Genomic DNA, 23,963 nt, shown 5'->3' on the forward strand with positions numbered 1-23,963 from the left:
ATAAACAAGAATTATCATGCTCAATAATGAAGATTTATGTTTTCCTTTAAAAAAATTACATGTTAAACATGTGTAATGTTTACATCATCATATTCTTTGACCGAGGTGCATAGACACTTGGAAAAGGAGGTCACGAGGGGCACTTTCCACCCCACCAACTCCTAAGGTAATTAAGAAGGGGCGTTGGCCACGATTGTTATATAAAAGTTAGTTAGTTGTAATTATTAGCTTAATAGGAAAAGGACATGATCAAAGATCATGCCCATTCACCAAGAGACACCCAAGGTTGTATTTAAGCTAGGGCTTCTCACTCTGTAGTTCATCATTCAGTGATTAATTAAATATATATATAAATATGGATTTCTATTTAAGCTGAATTTTCATGCTCCATTTGGTATCAGAGCAATCGATCCTTGGCTATCATCTGCTGCAAGAAATCGTGTCCAGACCTCATCCTCTACCATCTTTAGATTATGATGTCGTTCTTTCACACTGTCGGAATCCTTGTCTTCGTGCGTCAGCCTAATTCCTTTCCATCCATTGTCTGTACACCTCACGCTATCCATTCCCACTGTGAAATCGCTACCTTCCCCACCATATAACCAACTCTGTTCTCTGCCCTATCCGATCAACGTCGTTGTTGGCCCGCTGTGTCCACATCGTCGTTAGCTCGTTGTATCAACACCATTTTATCTATTGTCAACACGACACCACACCACACCCTTCGTTTCCCTCGACCATAATTTTTTCCATAGTCTTTCCCCTCGTGCCTTTTAAGTTTATCATAAAAGGTTATAACTATATAGTTATACTATATAGTATAAAAACCTTATAATTAAAATTAATTAATTAATTAATTAAAATATATATATTTAATTAGCTAAAATAATAATTATTATTATTATCCCCGGATGCGGGTGGTTGCTAGCACAATAGAGCCCATGGCTTGTCAACAGGGCAGGTGTCCGCCCGGACAAGCCACGTACCCCCAAAGGACATGCCTTAAACCCGCAAGCATGCAGCATTCAAGACCGGTAGTTAATACTGGCTGCAGAGCCGTCCCTCCGACATTCATTGCCAGCATTGAAACGCTAACCATGGCCCTTCAAAGCCGAAAGCTCGCGGACATTCCTCTGCACTTTTCGCCTGCACCGGTTCTGATCTGGAAGGAAGGGGCGGAAGCTCATTACTTCGGCTCTCTGTCTGACTGTGGGAACGATTGTGAAGGTTCAGGTGCCACAGACCTGAGCAATTGGAGAGCTGGACAATTCAACTGTGAGCCTGGTCGTTTGGAGGTTCTGCATTCATACAATCCGTAGTCTTGTGGAGGAATTGGGAGTCTGGTGCAGGGGAACAATTGGTGTACACACACCCGCCATCCGCTCTCCTTCACAATGCATCGTGAAAGGCTTCGGGGTATCAGTCGTCGGGGCAGTTTCAGTGGAAGAGCCCATTCCCCCTCCTCCTCCATAGAAGATTCCTCTGAGCATAGAAGACCGAGAGGCAGGCCTCCGGGCAGAGGAAGGATTGTGGAACCGCCGGAAAGAATGGAATGCGGGCATACAGAACACCCGATGGTAAGATATCGCCTCCCCTGTACTCTGGCCAATTCGACCTTCTTCGTCACTGTTTCAGTTGAACATTGCCGTAACCCGTGGGGTGATGATGATGCCCCTCATGCTGACCCTCCGCGGATTCCTGGGGTTGTCCCGACTGTGGAAATGGAATTTCCGGCCATCGACATGTTGAGGCCTGTTCATGACCCTGGAGCTGGTCCAAGCGAGCCTGTGCATCGCCATGGTGCTGGTCCAAGCGAGCCGGTGCAACGCCATGGTGCTGGTCCAAGCGAGCCTGTTCAGCGCATTGTTGGTAAGGGCAAAGCAATTCTCCAGCCTCCCTGCTGCCAGATGGAGGACGAGCCTCAGACCACGGATGAAGAATAGGGCGCGCTCCAGGTTTCTCTGCATGATTTTTCTTGCTGTCAGCTCTCCTTGCGACCACATATATGTCTGCAATCGGTCTTTTTGTACTCCAGTTCATGTGTCTATGTGTCCATCGTGGTTATCTGCTACTTCTGTTATGGTGTCTATGTGTCCATCGTGTCTATGTGTCTATCGTGTCTAAGTTGTCTCAGTCCATGTGTCGGCTACGTAAGCGACACTCTGGATCCAGCTTTTGTATCCCTGTTATGAACTTTCTGGTGTTTACAGTTGGTCCCAGGACCAGTTTTACAGGGTCGCGGCCCTGGTGTAATATTGATAATGTAATTTGGCTCTCGATGTAATATATTTTAGCTCAGTCTTATTTAGAAAAAAAAAAAAAAAAAAAATTATTATTATTATTATTATTGTTGTTGTTGTTGTTGTTGTTGTTGTTGTTATTATCCTCTCTCTCTCTCTCTCTCTCTCTCTCTCTCTATATATATATATATATATATATATATATATATATATATATATTATTTTAAAAAAAATGCATTCATCAATGTCGATGGTCAATTTCAATAAAACAGTAGTAGACCTTGAGACTAAGGTGACCGGGCAAGGCGATAAAATCGAAGAGCTCCAGAACACAACAAAGGGAATAAAAAGTCAGCTCGAGGAGAACAAGAATGAATTCAAAAAAGATAAGGCAAACCTTTCAGTTAAGATGGATCAAGCTATGGTGATGTTGGGTTGTATTTGTACTAACCTAAAGATTACACTTGATCAAATACTCTAGAATAATGAAGCTACTCAACATACCAATTCTCCAGATTCGTCAAAATCATTAGACACACATGATAAACCCTAGTCCCCTAAGACATATTCCACACCTAATCAAGGAAATAGTAACATGAATTTTGAAAATAGGCAACTCTAGAATCCATACACCAATATGTCGTTTTCAATTCAATACCCCTTCTTCGCTCTATCGATAGCAACATATCAACGAAGAGAAAAAATCGAGCTATCCAAATTTGACGGTAACGAAAAATGCAGCGTTGCTTGGCTCAATAAAGCAGAAGAATATTTCGAGATTTACGATATTGACAATGATGACGAAAAGATCATGCATGCTTCCATGAAAATGGAAGGCAAAGCATATAATTGGTATATGTCGTGGAAGAAGGTGACACTTGCTATTAGTTGGAAGAAATTTAAGGACGTGTTCTTTAAAAGGTTCCAAGGTATCAAGGAAGAAGAGTTCTTCTCAACACTCACCAGATTGCAACAAAAAGGAGATGTGGAGGAATACATTTGAGAATGGGAGACCTTAGCAACAAGAGTACCAGGATTATCAGAAACTCGTCTCATTCAATCGTACACCTCGGGACTTAAACCCCATCTACACGCAGAACTTGAGCTTCATGGCATTACGTCGATAGAAGTAATAAGACAAAAAGCAAAATTTGTTGAAAAGAAATTTGAAAAGATGTTGGGGTCAAAGGCTGAAAGAGTATATTTGAGACGAAGATTTCCCCAATTGGCGAACACGGATAACACAAAATATGTTCCACCACATCTTCGTGAAGGAGAAAAATGAACGTGAAAATGCAAAGGATGAAAGAGGGAAAATGCAAATGTTGTGGCAAAAAATAGGACCCTAAACATAGGTGTACTAAAGGAAAAGAGACCAAAAACTTGTATAAATGCGAAGCATCTAATGATTCAGGCAGTGATGAATCAGACGTAGAAGAAGTCGAATATTCCCCAGAATTCTCTCCAGAACTAGATGACGAGAGCATTCCGCAAATATCATTATCGATTATGACAGGTATATCACAGCCCCAGACATTAAAATTAAAAGGACATATCAAGAAGAACAATGTAATGGTTATGATCGATCCCTGATCAGGTGCTCAAAATTAGGCTCAAAACTCAAAGTGTCAAAATCTTGATAAACTTAGCTTCAGATCGAAGAGCTCGTCATTATGATTCCAAAGGTGTAAACGACACTTGAATCTAAGCTCGTATGAAGAAGTTAGAGCAAGTCAAAGTTCAGGTTTGACTTAGATAGATGGTTCACGTTTGTAGTTGGTATTTTGTAGTTTAACTAGTGGGAAGTATGGTTTGTTTTGTTATTTATGTGGGTTCAATTCTAAGAGATATGTTTGTTGGTGTATTTTTCTTTCAATAAATGATGATAAGTTAGTTTATGTTGATCTTCCATTATAAATTAACAAGTGAGATATAATAGTTTTACCACCTTAAAATGAGGTAGGTGGGGAAAAAATAAAAAGACAAACATAAAATTTATAACAACTTAAATAATATGAGAAAACATAATTTAATAAATTGTTTCACAAGATAAATCTAAGCATAAAATTGGGCTTAGGGCATGCCCTATAACTATTTCTACTTGGCTAAGAGGTCGCCATCCTTAGACGTAAGGAAACAGGTTAATGGCCCAAGACCCAAAGGCATCTAGCAAGAGTGAAAGCATACCCCCTTATAAACCACCAACTGGTAATTCCAGGTGGCATGGTTTTCCTTGAATAATGTTGATGACTTAGCCTACATTAGTGGATTACAGTCAATGATGGTTGTCCCCACTATTGGTTTGACAACTTAATTATGAAAAGTTTTTCCACTGTGAAAATTGAAAAAAATAAAAAATAAAAAATCCAAGCGTAAAAGTTCAATTTAAACCATATCACTCAAAATGAAGATTTGAGGATATATCTTGTTGCAATTTCAAACTAATTTTCTTTTTTCTTTTTTAAATCCCATGTGTTGGATGAGTTATATTGTTAGTGTGATATGTTGATTCCAATTGTAGAGTGATGTTGGTGTTCTAGTGCCCATAGTATGACATATCCATGATTCATCGTACCTCTATGCTTAAATACCTATGTATTCTATAATATTATAAACAAGAATTATCATGCTCGATAATGAAGATTTATGTTTTCCTTTAAAAAAATTACATGTTAAACATGTGTAATGTTTACATCATCATATTCTTTGACCGAGGTGCATAGACACTTGGAAAAGGAGGTCACGAGGGGCACTTTCCACCCCACCAACTCCCAAGGTAATTAAGAAGAGGCGTTGGCCACGATTGTTATATAAAAGTTAGTTAGTTGTAATTATTAGCTTAATAGGAAAAGGACATGATCAAAGATCATGCCCATTCACCAAGAGACACCCAAGGTTGCATTTAAGCTAGGGATTCTCACTCTATAGTTCATCATTCAGTGATTAATTAAATATATATATAAATATGGATTTCTATTTAAGCTGATTTTTCATGCTCCATTTGGTATCAGAGCAGTCGATCCTTGGCTGTCATCTGCTGCAAGAAATCGTGTCCAGACCTCATCCTCTACCATCTTTAGATTATGATGTCGTTCTTTCACATTGTCGGAATCCTTGTCTTCGTGCGTCAGCCTAATTCCTTTCCATCCATTGTCTGTACACCTCGCGCTATCCATTCACACTGTGAAATCGCTACCTTCCCCACCATATAACCAACTCTGTTCTCTGCCCTATCCGATCAACGTCGTTGTTGGCCCACTGTGTCCACATTGTCGTTAGCTCGTTGTATCAACACCATTTTATCTATTGTCAACACGACACCACACCACACCCTTCGTTTTCCTCGACCATAATTTTCTCCATAGTCTTTCCCCTCGTGCCTTTTAGGTTTATCATAAAAGGTTATAACTATATAGTTATACTATATAGTATAAAAACCTTATAATTAAAATTAATTAATTAATTAATTAAAATATATATATTTAATTAGCTAAAGTAATAATAATTATTATTATTATTCTTGTTGTTGTTGTTGTTATTATTATCATCATCTCTCTCTCTCTCTCTCTCTCTCTCTCTCTCTATATATATATATATATATATATATATATATTATTTTAAAAAAAATGCATTCATCAATGTCGATGGTCAATTTCAATAAAACAGTAGTAGACCTTGAGACTAAGGTGACCGGGCAAGGCGATAAAATCGAAGAGCTCCAGAACACAACAAAGGGAATAAAAAGTCAGCTCGAGGAGAACAAGAATGAATTCAAAAAAGATAAGGCAAACCTTTCAGTTAAGATGGATCAAGCTATGGTGATGTTGGGTTGTATTTGTACTAGCCTGAAGATTACACTTGATCAAATACTCTAGAATAATGAAGCTACTCAACATACCAATTCTCCAGATTCGTCAAAATCATTAGACACACATGATAAACCCTAGTCCCCAAAGACATCTTCCACACCTAATTAAGGAAATAGTAACATGAATTTTGAAAATAGGCAACTCTAGAATCCATACACCAATATGTCGTTTTCAATTCAATACCCCTTCTTTGCTTTATCGATAGCAACATATCAACGAAGAGAAAAAATCGAGCTATCCAAATTTGACCGTAACGAAAAATGCAACGTTGCTTGGCTCAATAAAGCAGAAGAATATTTCGAGATTTACGATATTGACAATGATGACGAAAAGATCATGCATGATTCCATGAAAATGGAAGGCAAAGCATATAATTGGTATATGTCGTGGAAGAAGGTGACACTTGCTATTAGTTGGAAGAAATTTAAGGACGTGTTCTTTAAAAGGTATCAAGGAAGAAGAGTTCTTCTCAACACTCACCAGATTGCAACAAAAAGGAGATGTGGAGGAATACATTTGAGAATGGGGACTTTAGCAACAAGAGTACCAGGATTATCAGAAACTCGTCTCATTCAATCGTACACCTCGGGACTTAAACCCCATCTACAAGCAGAACTTGAGCTTCATGGCATTACGTCGATAGAAGTAATAAGACAAAAAGCAAAAGTTGTTGAAAAAAAATTTGAAAAGATGTTGGGGTCAAAGGCTGAAAGAGTATATTCGAGACGAAGATTTCCCCAGTCGGCGAACACAGATAACACAAAATATGTTCCACCACATCTTCGTGAAGGAGAAAAATGAACGTGAAAATGCAAAGGATGAAAGAGGGAAAATGCAAATGTTGTGGCAAAAAATAGGGCCCTAAACATAGGTGTACTAAAGGAAAAGAGACCAAAAACTTGTATAAATGCGAAGCATCTAATGATTCAGACAGTGATGAATCAGACATAGAAGAAGTCGAATATTCCCCAGAATTCTCTCCAGAACTAGATGACGAGAGCATTCCGCAAGTATCATTATCGATTATGACAGGTATATCACAGCCCCAGACATTAAAATTAAAAGGATATATCAAGAAGAACAATGTAATGGTTATGATCGATCCCTGATCAGGTGCTCAAAATTAGGCTCAAAACTCAAAGTGTCAAAATCTTGATAAACTTAGCTTCAGATCGAAGAGCTCGTCATTATGATTCCAATGGTGTAAACGACACTTGAATCTGAGCTTGTATGAAGAAGTTAGAGCAAGTCAAAGTTCAGGTTTGACTTAGATAGATGGTTCATGTTTGTAGTTGGTATTTTGTAGTTTAACTAGTGGGAAGTATGGTTTGTTTTGTTATTTATGTGGGTTCAATTCTAAGAGATATGTTTGTTGGTGTAGTTTTCTTTCAATAAATGATGATAAATTAGTTTATGTTGATCTTCCATTATAAATTAACAAGTGAGATATAATAGTTTTACCACCTTAAAATGAGGTAGGTGGGGAAAAAATAAAAAGACAAACATAAAATTTATAACAACTTAAATAATGTGAGAAAACATAATTTAATAAATTGTTTCACAAGATAAATCTAATCATAAAATTGGGCTTAGGGTATGCCCTATAACTATTTCTGCTTGGCTAAGAGGTCGCCATCCTTAGACGTAAGGAAACAGGTTAATGGCCCAAGACCCAAAGGCATCTAGCAAGAGTGAAAGCATACCCCTTATAAACCACCAACTGGTAATTCCAGGTGGCATGGTTTTCCTTGAATAATGTTGATGACTTAGCCTACATTAGTGGATAACAGTCAATGATGGTTGTCCCCACTATTTGTTTGACAACTTAATTATGACAAGTTTTCCACTGTGAAAATTGAAAAAAATAAAAAATAAAAAATCCAAGCGTAAAAGTTCAATTTAAACCATATCACTCAAAATGAAGATTTGAGGATATATCTTGTTGCAATTTCAAACTAATTTTCTTTTTTCTTTTTTAAATCCCATGTGTTGGATGAGTTATATTGTTAGTGTGATATGTTGATTCCAATTGTAGAGTGATGTTGGTGTTCTAGTGCCCATAGTATGACATATCGATGATCATCGTACCTCTATGCTTAAATACCTATGTATTATGTAATATTATAAACAAGAATTATCATGCTCGATAATGAAGATTTATGTTTTCCTTTAAAAAAATTACATGTTAAACATGTGTAATGTTTACATCATCATATTCTTTGACCGAGGTGCATAGACACTTGGAAAAGGAGGTCACGAGGGGCACTTTCCACCCCACCAACTCCCAAGGTAATTAAGAAGAGGCGCTGGCCACGATTGTTATATAAAAGTTAGTTAGTTGTAATTATTAGCTTAATAGGAAAAGGACATGATCAAAGATCATGCCCATTCACCAAGAGACACCCAAGGTTGTATTTAAGCTAGGGCTTCTCACTCTGTAGTTCATCATCCAGTGATTAATTAAATATATATATAAATATGGATTTCTATTTAAGCTGATTTTTCATGCTCCATTTGGTATCAGAGCAGTCGATCCTTGGCTATCATCTGCTGCAAGAAATCGTGTCCAGACCTCATCCTCTACCATCTTTAGATTATGATGTCGTTCTTTCACACTGTCGGAATCCTTGTCTTCGTGTGTCAGCCTAATTCCTTTCCATCCATTGTCTATACACCTCACACTATCCATTCCCACTATGAAATCGCTACCTTCCCCACCATATAACCAACTCTGTTCTCTGCCCTATCCGATCAACGTCGTTGTTGGCCCATTGTGTCCACATCGTCGTTAGCTCGTTGTATCAACACCATTTTATCTATTGTCAACGCAACACCACACCACACCCTTCGTTTCCCTCGACCATAATTTTTTCCATAGTCTTTCCCCTTGTGCCTTTTAAGTTTATCATAAAGGTTATAACTATATAGTTATACTATATAGTATAAAAACCTTATAATTAAAATTAATTAATTAATTAATTAATTAAAATATATATATTTAATTAGCTAAAATAATAATAATAATTATTATTATTATTATTATTGTTGTTGTTGTTGTTGTTGTTGTTGTTATTATCATCTCTCTCTCTCTCTCTCTCTCTCTATATATATATATATATATATATTATTTAAAAAAAAAATGCATTCATCAATGTCGATGGTCAATTTCAATAAAACAGTAGTAGACCTTGAGACTAAGGTGACTGAGCAAGGCGATAAAATCGAAGAGCTCCAGAACACAACAAAGGGAATAAAAGGTCAGCTCGAGGAGAACAATAATGAATTCAAGAAAGATAAGGCAAACCTTTCAGTTAAGATGGATCAAGCTATAGTGATGTTGGGTTGTATTTGTACTAGCCTGAAGATTACACTTGATCAAATACTCTAGAATAATGAAGCTACTCAACATACCAATTCTCCAAATTCGTCAAAATCATTAGACACACATGATAAACCCTAGTCCCCAAAGACATCTTCCACACCTAATCAAGGAAATAGTAACATGAATTTTGAAAATAGGCAACTCTAGAATCCATACACCAATATGTCGTTTTCAATTCAATACCCCTTCTTCGCTCTATCAATAGCAACATATCAACGAAGAGAAAAAAATCGAGCTATCCAAATTTGACGGTAACGAAAAATGCAGTGTTTCTTGGCTCAATAAAGCAGAAGAATATTTCGAGATTTATGATATTGACAATGATGACGAAAAGATCATGCATGCTTCCATGGAAATGGAAGGCAAAGCATATAATTGGTATATGTCGTGGAAGAAGGTGACACTTGCTATGAGTTGGAAGAAATTTAAGGACGTGTTCTTTAAAAGGTTCCAAGGTATCAAGGAAGAAGAGTTCTTCTCAACACTTACCAGATTGCAACAAAAAGGAGATGTGGAGGAATACATTTGAGAATGGGAGACTTTAGCAACAAGAGTACCAGGATTATCAGAAACTCGTCTCATTCAATCGTACACCTCGGGACTTAAACCCCATCTACAAGCAGAACTTGAGCTTCATGGCATTACGTCGATAGAAGTAATAAGACAAAAATCAAAAGTTGTTGAAAAGAAATTTGAAAAGATGTTGGGGTCAAAGGCTGAAAGAGTATATTCGAGACGAAGATTTCCCCAGTCGGCGAACACGGATAACACAAAATATGTTCCACCACATCTTTGTGAAGGAGAAAAATGAACGTGAAAATGCAAAGGATGAAAGAGGGAAAATGCAAATGTCGTGGCAAAAAATAGGACCCTAAACATAGGTGTACTAAAGGAAAAGAGACCAAAAACTTGTATAAATGCGAAGCATCTAATGATTCCGACAGTGATGAATCAGACGTAGAAGAAGTCGAATATTCCCCAGAATTCTCTCCATAACTAGATGATGAGAGCATTCTGCAAGTATCATTATCGATTATGACAGGTATATCACAGCCCCAGACATTAAAATTAAAAGGACATATCATGAAGAACAATGTAATGGTTATGATCGATCCCTGATCAGGTGCTCAAAATTAGGCTCAAAACTCAAAGTGTCAAAATCTTGATAAACTTAGCTTCAGATCGAAGAGCTCGTCATTATGATTCCAATGGTGTAAATGACACTTGAATCTGAGCTCGTATGAAGAAGTTAGAGCAAGTCAAAGTTCAGGTTTGACTTAGATAGATGACGTGGCAAGGCCCTTCAGCGAATGGGGAAGCGCCAAGTGGCAGGCCGTCATTGGCCCTTGAATTTCACAAATCACATGTCGCAGGGGGGTCGGCGCTAAAATGCAGCCCTGGAACAAGCCAAGGAGCGATGTGATAAATCGCAATTGCTGACCGCAAAAGATAAATATCTACAGATATGGAATCAGCCCCGGCAATTGCGACGTGACGATCGGCCCCTAAGTAAGGAAGGGTTGTGATGCGATAATCACTATCGCAGATCGCAGTCGCACACCGCAGAAACCAGAGTCCTGCATATATAAGACCGTCGGTACTCTGCCGATTGTGAATTGCGAAAGGATCCTAAATGCGATAAGTTTATGAGTTTTGGTTAATAGTTCTGTCAGGTCTGCCATATCGCAATCGCACATCGCCTCGCCATGTTCACAAACCATAAGCCCGTCATTTCTCTCCAATTGAATTTTCGATGGTGCAAGCGGTGCCGAGAGATTATGGACCGCCACACGGCGAAATTTTCACCCAGTTAGCACATTTTTTGAGCGAAATTGTAGGTTCATGTTGGAAATGGTGCAATTTGTTGAGTGAATGTTGGGAAAACTCGGAGAGGTTAGAACTTCTTCGGTTTTCCACCAAATTAGATGCAAAAAAAGGCTAGATAGCCATTTTTGGACATTCTGGACTCAAAGGAGCAGGTTTCATAAGCATTTGAGCATTGTAAACACATATTTTTACATTTTTTAGCATAATAGAGAGATCCAAGCCATTGGAAGTTGGACCAAGGAGACGTAGCCTAGGAGGGGTGAACTCGTTTATCATGTTTTTGTTGTAATGTGTTTTTGATGATGTTCTATACATGTTTATGCTGTTGTTCAGTCTCTTATTTATGTTAATTACTCATAAAATTAACATAAAAAAACTCATCATTTCACTTGCAAAAATTCATGAATCCTTAAGCGCAATGAAATAATTTTTTTCTAATCTAAGGAGGATCTTAGCACAACAATCTAATATAATAAATCAGATCATTTTTGGTATTAGAGCACTAGGTTTGCTTTGTGAAAGAAAGATTTAATTGCTTGCAAGTTTATGTCATGCTTACAAGATTAAAACTCAAAAGAGGAGAAGGAAAGCTGGTTGGGAGCCCTGAAGTTGGGTCAAGGGGAGGGAGAGAAAGGTTGCCACAATATCCAACACTAGTTCAACCTCGAGTTGTAGTTGAGATTCCATAGATCATGTCTCATGAAGGAGAACCTACAAACATGACAGAAGATGAGAAGACCTTCAGAAAGGCTTTCTTTGATATGATGGAGATGGTAAAGTTCCTCTATGAAGAGAGGAATACCAGGCTGAAAGGGAAAAGTTCCAAGCCTCCGAAAGGAGAAAGCTCTTTAGGAGGAGGTAATGGAAAAGTAGGTAATGTAAATGGAGACAAACCTCCACCCTCTCCACCATCTTCTTCATCTTCTTCTTCGCAAGCATATTTACCCTCTTCCACTAACACAACCCTTACTCATACTCATCATCGTACTTCAAAAGGAACTAGTAAATCACCTTTTTTAAAACTTGATGTTAAATTTGAGTTGCCCATGTATAATGGTGAAGTGAATGTAGAGAAGCTTGATAATTGGATTCATCAGTTGGAGGTCTATTGCAGGATTCAAAACCTTCAAGAGGATGACATAAAGATTTTGTTATCTTCCTTGAGAATGGAGGGCACATCACTAGTATGGTGGGAATCAAAGACCCAAGAGGAGATTAAAAAATACGGTAAGATCTCAATTTCTTGGAATGATTTCATTGCTACAATCAAAAGACAATTTTACCCTCTAGCTTATATGCAGAAAGACATCATGAATTGGCAGAAATTTTGACAACTTAAAGGTCAAAATGTGCAAGATTACACCCAAGAATTCAGGAAAAGGTCTTTAAGTTAGGTGTAGATTTGCAATCACATGAAACATTGATGAAGTACATAGGGGGTTTACACAGTTACCTTAGGCATACTATCTTAATGTTTAATCCCAATAATCTAGATGATGTGTGTGTGCAAGCCACTCATCTTGAGGCAAGAGGGAAAAATGCCTCAGAAGAAGGTAGTAAAAAGCCATTTATGGGTAAAGAGAAAGAAAAGGGTTTCAAGGGAAAGAAAAATGCATCCATTAAAAAGGAATAAGAGAAAACAATATGCAAACATTGTTTCAGAGAGGGTCACGATGAAGCTCATTGTTGGAAGCTTCATCCCGAAATGAAACCAAAGAAATTCAACAACAAAGGAAAAGAAAAGACGGTTGTCATTTTTCAAGAGGATTTGGGATCCGATTCAGGTGATGAAACTAAAATCACAGCCATGGGGTTAAAAGGAAAACAATCCATTACCAACACTAGTTCTTCATACTCGCAAAGTGAAACTCCAAACGAAAAGAGCAGAATAGAAATTTTTCACATAAGGGTGATCTCAAAACATAACAAGATTGATATGCTATTTGATAGCGGATCTCAAGCCAATCTTATCTCTGAAGACATTGTCAAAAGTTTAAACATGGAAACCATTCCACATCATAAACCATATCCACTTGGATGGGTGTGTGACATAGCGTAGTTGCAGGTTACAAGAAAGTGTAAACTGAAATTTTCCATCACTGCAAATTTCAGAGATGAAGTGGAGCTTGATGTTGTGTCGTTAGATATTTGTGGCATAGTTTTGGGCAATCCGTACCTTTATGATAGAAAATATATCTTCCATAGACATGAAAACAAATATCATTTATTCAAAAATGGAGTAGAATATATTGTGAGAGCTCATAGCAAGAAAATAAATCTTTTGCTTGTTAATGTAGGGCAGAGGAAAAGACTAGTGAATTCGAGCATGAATTTAGTGCTTCTCATGATCAAACCCAAGAATGATATTGATTGTGAAGCGTTTGATGGTTGTAATTCTAATTTGAAATATGAAATGGTTGATGTAGTTAACCATGATGATGAGGTGTTTCAGGAACCAAAAGGATTACTTCCCAAGAGAGGAATCCAACATGAGTTACAGTTGCAGCAAAAGTGCCTTCTTCCTAACATTGGCATGTACAGGATGTCAGTGATGGAAAGCGCAGAAATTAAGAAGCAAATCCAGGGATTCTTGAATAAAAGGATCATTCGGCCTACTCCTTTACCATGTGGTGCACCTCTTGTGTGGGTGACGAGCCCCAAAAATGGACAATTATTTGGGCTCATTCAACCTCCTAATTTGACTTAATCCACCATTCTCATTAGTTTATTGCATGTTTTTGATTACATTTATGTTAATAGAGTGAATTTGGTTAGTCATTATGCCAACAAGTCTAATGGGTGCTTTGTGTAGCCTTGTTGGTCAATTTGGAGACAAAATTGAAGGTCTTAATGAGCACTTGGCAGCCAAATTCATGGGAGAACAAGGGAGAGGATTTGTAGGAAGGTGTCCCCTCATTTATGGGCCCTTACCTCGAATTCTCCACCATCAGCTCGGAGTTCAAGGGCCACCGAATCAATCAGCACAAGGGCAGCCAAGCAAGTCAAGTAGGACTGCTGTTAACTCCAAGTCTTGGGCAGCCGAGTCCCTAAATTTTAGGAGGACTGTTGGGTCCTCAAATTGTATAAATAAGAAGGCTTAGGGCCTCATTTTGGTTAGCCAGTTAGTCATTTTGTTAGCCAGTGGATGTTAGCTAGTTAGCCAGTAGATAGTAGCTAGTAGTTAGTCATTTCATAGCCTTGTTGTAGTCATTTTGTAATTCGATTTGTAGGCCATGGATTAGCTTTGCTTTCAGCTCATTCTCAAGCTCTCCTTGTGGACAATTTTGATGTAACTCTTCATTCTTGATTAATAAAGATGAATCCAACTTTGCACCAGCTCTAAATCTCTCTTAGGAGGCTGTAGCTCTTGGGGTTGGGCCCATATCAAGCGCCCAATACCTCCTTTGATTATCTTTATGTGTTTTTGCTGCATTCTTAGAATAAAATCTGCTATTTAGATCTAACTCTTGTTTTGTTATTTAGTTTGTTTTTTATGTGTAAAATAGCTTTTCATGCTCAGATTTAGTTGATAGGTTGTTAACAGAAAAAGCTTCAAGAAAAGGGCCAACAAACATCTGTGGTTTCACCTCTCCCTTAGTGGGATCAAGAGTTGTGACTAGGATGACTTTGCTGCCCACAAAAACACTGATTTTGCTTTGCCATGCAATCACTAGTGTTTGATTTTCATGTGTAGAAGTTGGTTACCAGTTCAAACTTTCATTTGCTTATTTGCATGAGTTAAAATACATGGTTTCATTGCAGGTCACACTTCTGTTCATTCTCTTTACTAACAGCTAGCAAATTAGGTCAACGTAATTAGGTCTTTGAATTTACAAGTTTTGTTGGTTCAGATTGGAAAAACGACTTGCAGAGCACCTGTACCACTCCTTCATCTACTTATTCTCCATCAGCACCATCCACTCCACCCTCTACTTAGAACCCTTGCTTCACGTTTTCCATTCGCTCCCAAAACCCTAATTTTTGTGCAACATTGCTTCACTCTCCCTTGAACAAATCCAATCACTCCTTAGCCTCATCCACCAAGCCCTAGACCTCTTCACACCCCTATTTCACCTCCATACTCATTCCTCCATCTTTTTCCCTCCATCCATGCTCCAAAATCCTCTTTTCAGAACATCCTGTAGAAATCTCTGAACATCCTGTAGAACCCCTGCAGACTTCCTGTAGAAGCTCATAAACACGGTTCCTTGGCAGCCAAACTTTGTGAGACTCTCTGGAAGGGTGTTAGGGACCCCTTAGACCCTCTCTGAACCTTCCCAACCTTTCCCAAGCATTTCTCCTCCCTGATCCACCTCTGCACAGTCAAAAATAGTTAAAAGCACATGCATGATAATTCTAATAACTTAAACAAAAATACAAAAAGATGTTTTCTTCAGATAGTGATAACTTAGACACATGCATTTTACCTTCCTAGAAGTAATAGCATCTCTTTTCATAGTTTGCATTCTCTCCTTTGCATTAGTAGGACTAGCTGGTAGAATTAGGGTTTGCTAGGGTTTGTATTTCTTTTTGGCTTTCAGTTTCTTTCCGCAAGTAGATTAGCTTCCTTTGAGTTAGCTTTCGTCCATCAGTTAAAAAGCTTCTTCTAAGAGCTCATAGAAGTTGGCTTGAGCCCCTAGCGGACTTGTGCCAGCTGACCAAGTGACAGCTGCGGCAAGAGCTAGTACTTGTGCATACAGCACCGTCGCTTCCAAGTTTGTTACGAACTACCGGGTTGATAAAATTAAAGAAGGGAGTTCCAGGAGTTGTAGCATTATTGCTACAATACTGGGGCCCACCATCTTTTTGGCGCCGTTGCCGGGGAAGCGTCAGAGTATTGGTGATTGTCGCTTTTCTTCTATTTTCCACTACAATCTTCTGCTAAGTAGTTTATTTCATTTCCATTATGCAATTTCGTTTATGCAAAAGTAGATTAGCATTTCCCGCTTTCATAGATTAGCATTTCAATTCCGCAATTTCATTTCTGCAAGCGTAGATTAGCATTTCAATTCTGCAAGCGTAGCCTAGCATTTCATTCCTGCAATTTCCTTTGAGCAAAATAGATTAGTCCTTTCTTGCTTTCGTTTCAATTCCGCATTTCCATTTCAGCAAGATAGTTAGTTGCAGTTCAATTTATTTTAGTTTTGCAGGTAGAAGTAGAAAAAAGCAAAAATCAACCAAAAAGATTTCCTTTCATGCCTGGTAGGAGTAGAGATAAGTTAGAAAAATATTTTCACAACACCCCCCTTTGCTTCACACAGCCAACCTTCTCTCTTCTTCGATGGCTGTGACTAAGAAGAACCCCTGGGTGTACATCAAGACATATCTGAAGAACCTCTAGGGGAGAAGAAGAAGAAAACATTCCTCTAAGTGAATGGCTACAAGCAGAAATGTTGGGAGCAACATCTTGTCCAAAGATGAATTTGAAAATCAGCTGGAAGATTTCAAGAGTGATATGAGGCAGTTTCTTGCCATGCAACTGGATACCTTGCGAATCCAAAAGAAGCAAGAAGAAGCCAAGAGGGCTTTGGTCATTTTTTGTCCTAGGTGCACTAGAAAGCATCCTAGGAACGAATGTCCATTGTACTCCATAGAAGTGTGTTTTGTTTGTGAAGAATACCATCCTACAGATCAGTGCCCTTCCTTACCCAGATTCAAAGCTGCATATCAGAGAGCCAAAGGAGCCACTGAATCACTCTATTACATGAACCAAAGTTGGCCGCATGGACCTAGATCTTACCAGCAGGAACTGCAAGGGACACCCGAGACCTATTATGACCCTTATCAAGCCACTTTCATGCCTTCTTGGGGTCCCCCTGCTCATCCTTCCTGGTCTACACCTCCTCCTTGGTCATATTCTCCTTGTTCCTTCACAGATCCATATTATGCCCAACCAGTTGCTCATTCATTTCACTCTTATGCTCAGCCACAGCCTCAGTGGAATGCACCTTATCAGGAGTGGAGGCCCCAGTACAACTCTCATCCCGCTCATTTTCCTCCACCACCTGCTCATCCACAACCATCGCCTCCTCCTCCACCAAGGCAACCCCAAATGCCTACCCAACCACAATGCCATCTGCATCCATCTCAAATACACACCTCCACTCAGCTACCCGTACCACCATTTCCAAAACCATACCATGGAGCAGCTCAACCCAATTGCAAAGCTGAGGCACAACATGTGCAAATGACTCCTTTTGAGCTCAATGATCTTCACCATGGCTCAGGAAAAGCATTGCAAAAAAGAGATCATCTTGAAAGCATTGAAGGATCACATCCAGCAAAAGAAGATTCAAAAGAGGAGATCAAAGAACCATGGGCTGCACTTGATGAAGAGAAGAGATCAGAATCAGAGATCGAGAAAGCCTCCTCATGGTTACCATCAAATCTTCCATGTATTCAAGAGAAAGATCAGCAAAAGGAGGAAGATGAGAAAGTCATGATAGAAAGTGACATGAAGAATGATCCAGATCAGCAAAAGGAGGAAGATGAGAAAGTCATGATAGAAGGTGACATGAAGAATGATCCAGATCAACGAAAGGACCAAGGATATCAAAGCTATATTGAGACATGGTTCCAGACAGTCACTAAGTTGCAGCAGTACTCTCTTCCTCAGCTATGTTTTGTACTTTCAAAGTCAGATCATTTTGTCTCTGAAATTTGGATAGTTGTCAAAGCATGCATTCCGAGCCTTCACATCATCTTGTCTCTAATCTCGATGTGCACATGGCTCCATTGGAAGTATTCTTATACTTGAGAATGAGTTCGTTTTTCAAGTAGGGTAGGGTAGAAAAAAAAAGAAAAAGAAAAAAAAGAGAAAAAAGAAAAAGAAAAAAAATGAAAAAAAATGAAAAAAGAGGAAAATAGAAATCTAAGGTGAAAACCTCCTTGGAGGCGCCTTAGATTGGCTCATTGATTGAAAACCTCCATGAGGCGGTCAATGGGTTGGAAAAAAGAGAAAAGAGAATAAGATCTTTGGGTGAAAACCTCCCTTGGAGGCGCCCAGGGCAGGCAATTAGGGTGAAAACCTCCATGAGGCGCCCTAGTTGTTTTTCAAAAAAAAAGAGAAAAAAGAAAAAGAAAAATAAAGCTAATCTCCATTGAATAATTTCATGTTGCAGCAATGACATTGCAGGTTTCAAGAAGGACGTTTCATGACAGGAGGAGCACTCAAATCAAGGTTGAAGGAATCTTTTTTGTGCCTTCTACAGGAAGTTCTGTATTTCTACAGGAAACATCTTGTAGAACTTTTGGACGAGCCAAATCCAATTTCAAAAGTGAATCTAATGGTGGGAATCTGTTGATTAGACCTGCAAGCACTTGTGTGGCCATCCCTTGCCTTTCTCCATCATTTTTTCCACCTCATTGTGCTTCTCATTGTGCTTCTACAGGAACTTCCTGTAGAAATTGTGGGAAACTAGACATGGATTTCAAAAAGTGGTTTGGCGAGCATTGTAGCTTCCTCAAGGGTTCAGAAGCCCTCATGCAATCTTCCAACTCCTCCTCCATCATCTCCATACCTGCATCATAGCCCAAGCTCAGTTTTCCCTTCCATGCAAACACATGCAAAGTGCCTTGAAGCAAAAATCCATAGAACAAAATTTGTTTTTGCCATAACTTGAAAACCATGCATCCATTTGACAAACCGTTTTATGGGGAATTGTACAAGGGTGATGGCAACATGCTTGAGTAGTTTCAGCCAATTTCGGTGCACGGTTTCCAAGAAATCAGCCTCCATCACCATCAGCCATTTTTGCATTTTCTCCATATCCGTGCATCCATTTCAAAACCTGTTTCATGGGGATATGAATGTGAGTGATGGTAACCTACCCAAGCAGTTTCAGCTGATTCCGATGCATGGTTTCCGAGAAATCGAGCTCTGAAATCTTCAGCCATTTTCCATTTTTCTCGAAATCTGTGCATCCATTGATCAAGATTTTGCTATGGGAGATGCATAATGATGATAGGAACATGCTCACCGAGTTTCAGATCAATCCGGTTTACCGTTTGAGAGCAATGGCGAAAACAAGTTCTGGTTTTGTGACCATGCAGCAGCAGCAGCTTGAAGGTGCAGATCTGAACGTGGAAACAATTGCATGCAGCTCAGATCCGGCCAGAGGGCACCTGCATAAGGAAAAAACAATCAAATATTAGCAGCCAAGCCTCATGCAATCAAAGGATCCAAGCATGCAGCAGCAAAAAGCTTCACAAGTAGCCGTTCGACTTCCAGGTACGTGGCTGAAACTAATTCATTTGTTGCATGAATGTAATTTGAGAACTGCGTGAACAATGAGATGGTTGGATTTAGAAAAATCGGTGGCCAGCTAACTGGCCACCCTCATCCAGTTCAACAGCGCTTGGTGGGTGAATGAGACACGTGCGCTCAGCCATCTCAGGAAGAAAATTGAAAACAGGTAGTGATGGACAGTTAAACTTCAGCGTGATTGATGGATGAGATTACAGGCAGAGGACTACAGTTCGTAATTACACTACAGTGGGGACCAACAGTCTGCATGGGGCCAACGTGCAGTTGGCCAGCTCACCCTCCATCAACGAAAATCTTCATAATGGCCAATCGAACTCTCACCGATGTTGTTTCCAGTTTATCACATTTCTTGCAGCTGCAACAAGCTCCATACCAGCCCCATAGCAGCAAACCAAGCTTTCTCAGCGATTTTTTTTTCTTAAACCCACCTATGCAAGGGTGTTCTACAGAAAACGGGTGGGTCTTCTACAGGAAGTATGACACAGCGTTTTGGAACAAAGAAACCTGAGCTTTCCCTCATCAGATTTGGAGTTCCGAGAAGGGTAGGCTCGAAAGCACTCTTCCACGCATGATATATATTTTGAAAGGTGGTGAATTGAACTATCTGGAGCAGGAGAATTAGAGACCAGTTTGCCTGTAAGTCAAAAATAGCAGTGTGATTGTGTGTTGCATGGAATTTCTCAGTTTTTCTGCATCTCTCCACGTTTCTGGTCTAAAATTCTCTTATAAAGAAGGCATATGCAGCTGTGAGAGCCAGCCTATGGATGTAACTTTTAAAATTTTCATATCTGAATTTGCCCTGAGAAGAAAACTTGGTCTCTGTCCTCTCTCTATAGAAGCAAACTCTTCCTCTCATAACCAGATAGCTGAAGAATTCTTAATGTCCTTCAGATCTCTTTCTGCCAAAAAAAAAAAAGGAAGAGAAGAAAAGAAAAAAACGTGGTTAGGGTCTTTTGCATGCATGAACATAATTGTTAAAACAGAGTAAGGTATCATATCAGAATTTTATGCAGGTGATCCAGGATTGTAAAGGGATTATGTCACAGATCCAAGCTAGTTTGGAGATGTCTAAATCGAGAACAGGAGAAGGAAAATATGGTGCATTTCCTGTGTCCCAGACTATTACAACAGCTCTCATTATTGCAGCTTGGTACTCTTCCAATATTGGTGTGCTATTGCTTAACAAATGCCTACTTAGTTTTTGGATGCAGATACCCAATATTCCTCACAATGTTGCACATGTGTGCCTGTTCATTTTATGGTTTTCTGGCAATTTCATGGTTAGAGATTGTACCAATGCAGTTCATCATCTCCAGGAGACAGTTTCTTGAGATATTGGCACTGAGCTTCATTTTCTCCTTCTCGGTTGTTTGTGGCAATATTTCTCTGCGCTATTTGCCAGTCTCCTTCAATCAAACTATTGGGGCAACAACTCCCTTCTTCACAGCAATATTTTGCATTTATAATAACATGTAAGAGGGAGTCTTCTGTGGTTTATATGGCCTTGGTGCCTGTGGTGTTTGGCACTGTTATTGCAAGCAACAGTAAGCCATTATTCCACCTTTTTGGCTTTTTGGTTTGCCTAGGATCAACTGCTGCCAGAGCATTGAAATCAGTTGTTCAGGGGCTCCTGCTTACCTCTGAGGCAGAGAAGCTTCACTCTATGAATTTGCTCATGTACATGGCACCAATTGCTGCGCTGTTATTGCTTCCTGTTACTCTTTTTGTGGAGGGTAATGTAGTAGTGATTGCTATTGAAAAAGCCAGAGAAAACACCTTTATCATATTCTTGTTGCTTGGAAACATGACCATGGCTTATCTTGTGAATTTAACCAACTTCCTTGTTACAAAACATACGAGTGCCCTCACGTTGCAGGTTTTAGGAAATGCCAAGGCCACCATTTCTTCCATATGATTGCATATACTTGCACACTCATAACAAGGCTGAGAATTCACTAGGAAAAGCAGCAGGCAGTGGGAAGAAGAAAAGAAGCATGGTTTCATGACAGGAAGAGGAATGAGGGAAAAGGACAAGCTGTTGAGGCCAAAGCAGGGGGTGGTAAAATAACACAAATGCCAAGGGAGAAGCGGTTGCAAGCACGAGCAGAGAAGACTGAAAAAGGCCAAACAAGTAGGGACACACCCAAGGCAGCCACAACACAGTTCAAGGAGAAGGCACCCCCAGCCAAGCAAGCAAAATCAGAGAAAATTGGTTCTACAGGAAGTTAGCAGACTGTTTCTACAGGAAGACAGAGGACTGTTTCTACAGGAAGACAGAGGACTGTTTCTACAGGAAGCCAACAAACTGTTTCTACAGGAAGTTTGAAAAGAGGGAAGCCAAAGGAGAAATCGGCCGAGATTTTAGCCAAGGAGGGCACCAGGGCCATCAAAGATGAGGAGAGAGATTGGTTGCTCAGAGGATGAGCAACACTTTCAGTAGGGGGGTGATGATGAGCCCCAAAAATGGACAATTATTTGGGCTCATTCAACCTCCTAATTTGACTTAATCCACCATTCTCATTAGTTTATTGCATGTTTTTTATTACATTTATGTTAATAGAGTGAATTTGGTTAGTCATTATGCCAACAAGTCTAATGGGTGCTTTGTGTAGCCTTGTTGGTCAATTTGGAGACAAAATTGAAGGTCTTAATGAGCACTTGGCAGCCAAATTCGTGGGAGAACAAGGGAGAGGATTTGTAGGAAGGTGTCCCCTCATTTTTGGGCCCTTACCTCGAATTCTCCACCATCAGCTCGGAGTTCAAGGGGCACCGAATCAATCAGCACAAGGGCAGCCAAGCAAGTCAAGTAGGACTGCTGTTAACTCCAAGTCTTGGGCAGCCGAGTCCCTAAATTTTAGGAGGACTGTTGGGTCCTCAAATTGTATAAATAAGAAGGCTTAGGGCCTCATTTTGGTTAGCCAGTTAGTCATTTTGTTAGCCAGTGGATGTTAGCTAGTTAGCCAGTAGATAGTTAGCTAGTAGTTAGTCATTTCATAGCCTCGTTGTAGTCATTTTGTAATTCGATTTGTAGGCCATGGATTAGCTTTGCTTTCAGCTCATTCTCAAGCTCTCCTTGTGGACAGTTTTGATGTAACTCTTCATTCTTGATTAATAAAGATGAATCCAGCTTTGCACCAGCTCTAAATCTCTCTTAGGAGGCTGTCGATCTTGGGGTTGGGCCCATCTCAAGCGCCCAATACCTCCTTTGATTATCTTTATGTGTTTTTGCTGCATTCTTAGAATAAAATCTGCTATTTAGATCTAACTCTTGTTTTGTTATTTAGTTTGTTTTTTATGTGTAAAATAGCTTTTCATGCTCAGATTTAGTTGATAGGTTGTTAACAGAAAAAGCTTCAAGAAAAGGGCCAACAAACATCTGTGGTTTCACCTCTCCCTTAGTGGGATCAGGAGTTGTGACTAGGATGACTTTGCTGCCCACAAAAACACTGATTTTGCTTTGCCATGCAATCACTAGTGTTTGATTTTCATGTGTAGAAGTTGGTTACCAGTTCAAACTTTCATTTGCTTATTTGCATGAGTTAAAATACATGGTTTCATTGCAGGTCACACTTCTGTTCATTCTCTTTACTAACAGCTAGTAAATTAGGTCAAAGTAACTAGGTCTTTGAATTTACAAGTTTTGTTGGTTCAGATTGGAAAAACGACTTGCAGAGCACCTGTACCACTCCTTCATCTGCTTATTCTCCATCAACACCATCCACTCCACCCTCTACTTAGAACCCTTGCTTCACGTTTGCCATTCGCTCCCAAAACCCTAATTTTTGTGCAACATTGCTTCACTCTCCCTTGAACAAATACAATCACTCCTTAGCCTCATCCACCAAGCCCTAGACCTCTTCACACCCCTATTTCACCTCCATACTCATTCCTCCATATTTTTCCCTCCATCCATGCTCCAAAATCCTCTTTTTAGAACATCCTGTAGAAATCTCTGAACATCCTGTAGAACCCCTGCAGACTTCCTGTAGAAGCTCATAAACACGGTTCCTTGGCAGCCAAACTTTGTGAGACTCTCTGGAAGGGTGTTAGGGACCCCTTAGACCCTCTCTGAACCTTCCCAACCTTTCCCAAGCATTTCTCCTCCCTGATCCACCTCTGCACAGTCAAAAATAGTTAAAAGCACATGCATGATAATTCTAATAACTTAAACAAAAATACAAAAAGATGTTTTCTTCAGATAGTGATAACTTAGACACATGCATTTTACCTTCCTAGAAGTAATAGCATCTCTTTTCATAGTTTGCATTCTCTCCTTTGCATCAGTAGGACTAGCTGGTAGAATTAGGGTTTGCTAGGGTTTGTATTTCTTTTTGGCTTTCAGTTTCTTTCCGCAAGTAGATTAGCTTCCTTTGAGTTAG

General features: G+C 39.4%; 1 pseudogene; it reads left to right on the forward strand.

Moving 5' to 3' along the window:
* Window positions 1-20,621: 20,621 nt before the first annotated feature.
* On the forward strand, window positions 20,622-21,499 carry LOC149173719 (putative sugar phosphate/phosphate translocator At1g12500 pseudogene; annotated as a pseudogene).
* The last annotated feature ends 2,464 nt before the right edge of the window (window positions 21,500-23,963 follow it).

The sequence above is a fragment of the Pinus tabuliformis genome, chromosome 4_2 (genome assembly GCF_031772625.1).
Source record: "Pinus tabuliformis cultivar Carrire ecotype Pingquan chromosome 4_2, CPIR1, whole genome shotgun sequence".
Lineage (NCBI taxonomy): Eukaryota > Viridiplantae > Streptophyta > Pinopsida > Pinales > Pinaceae > Pinus > Pinus tabuliformis.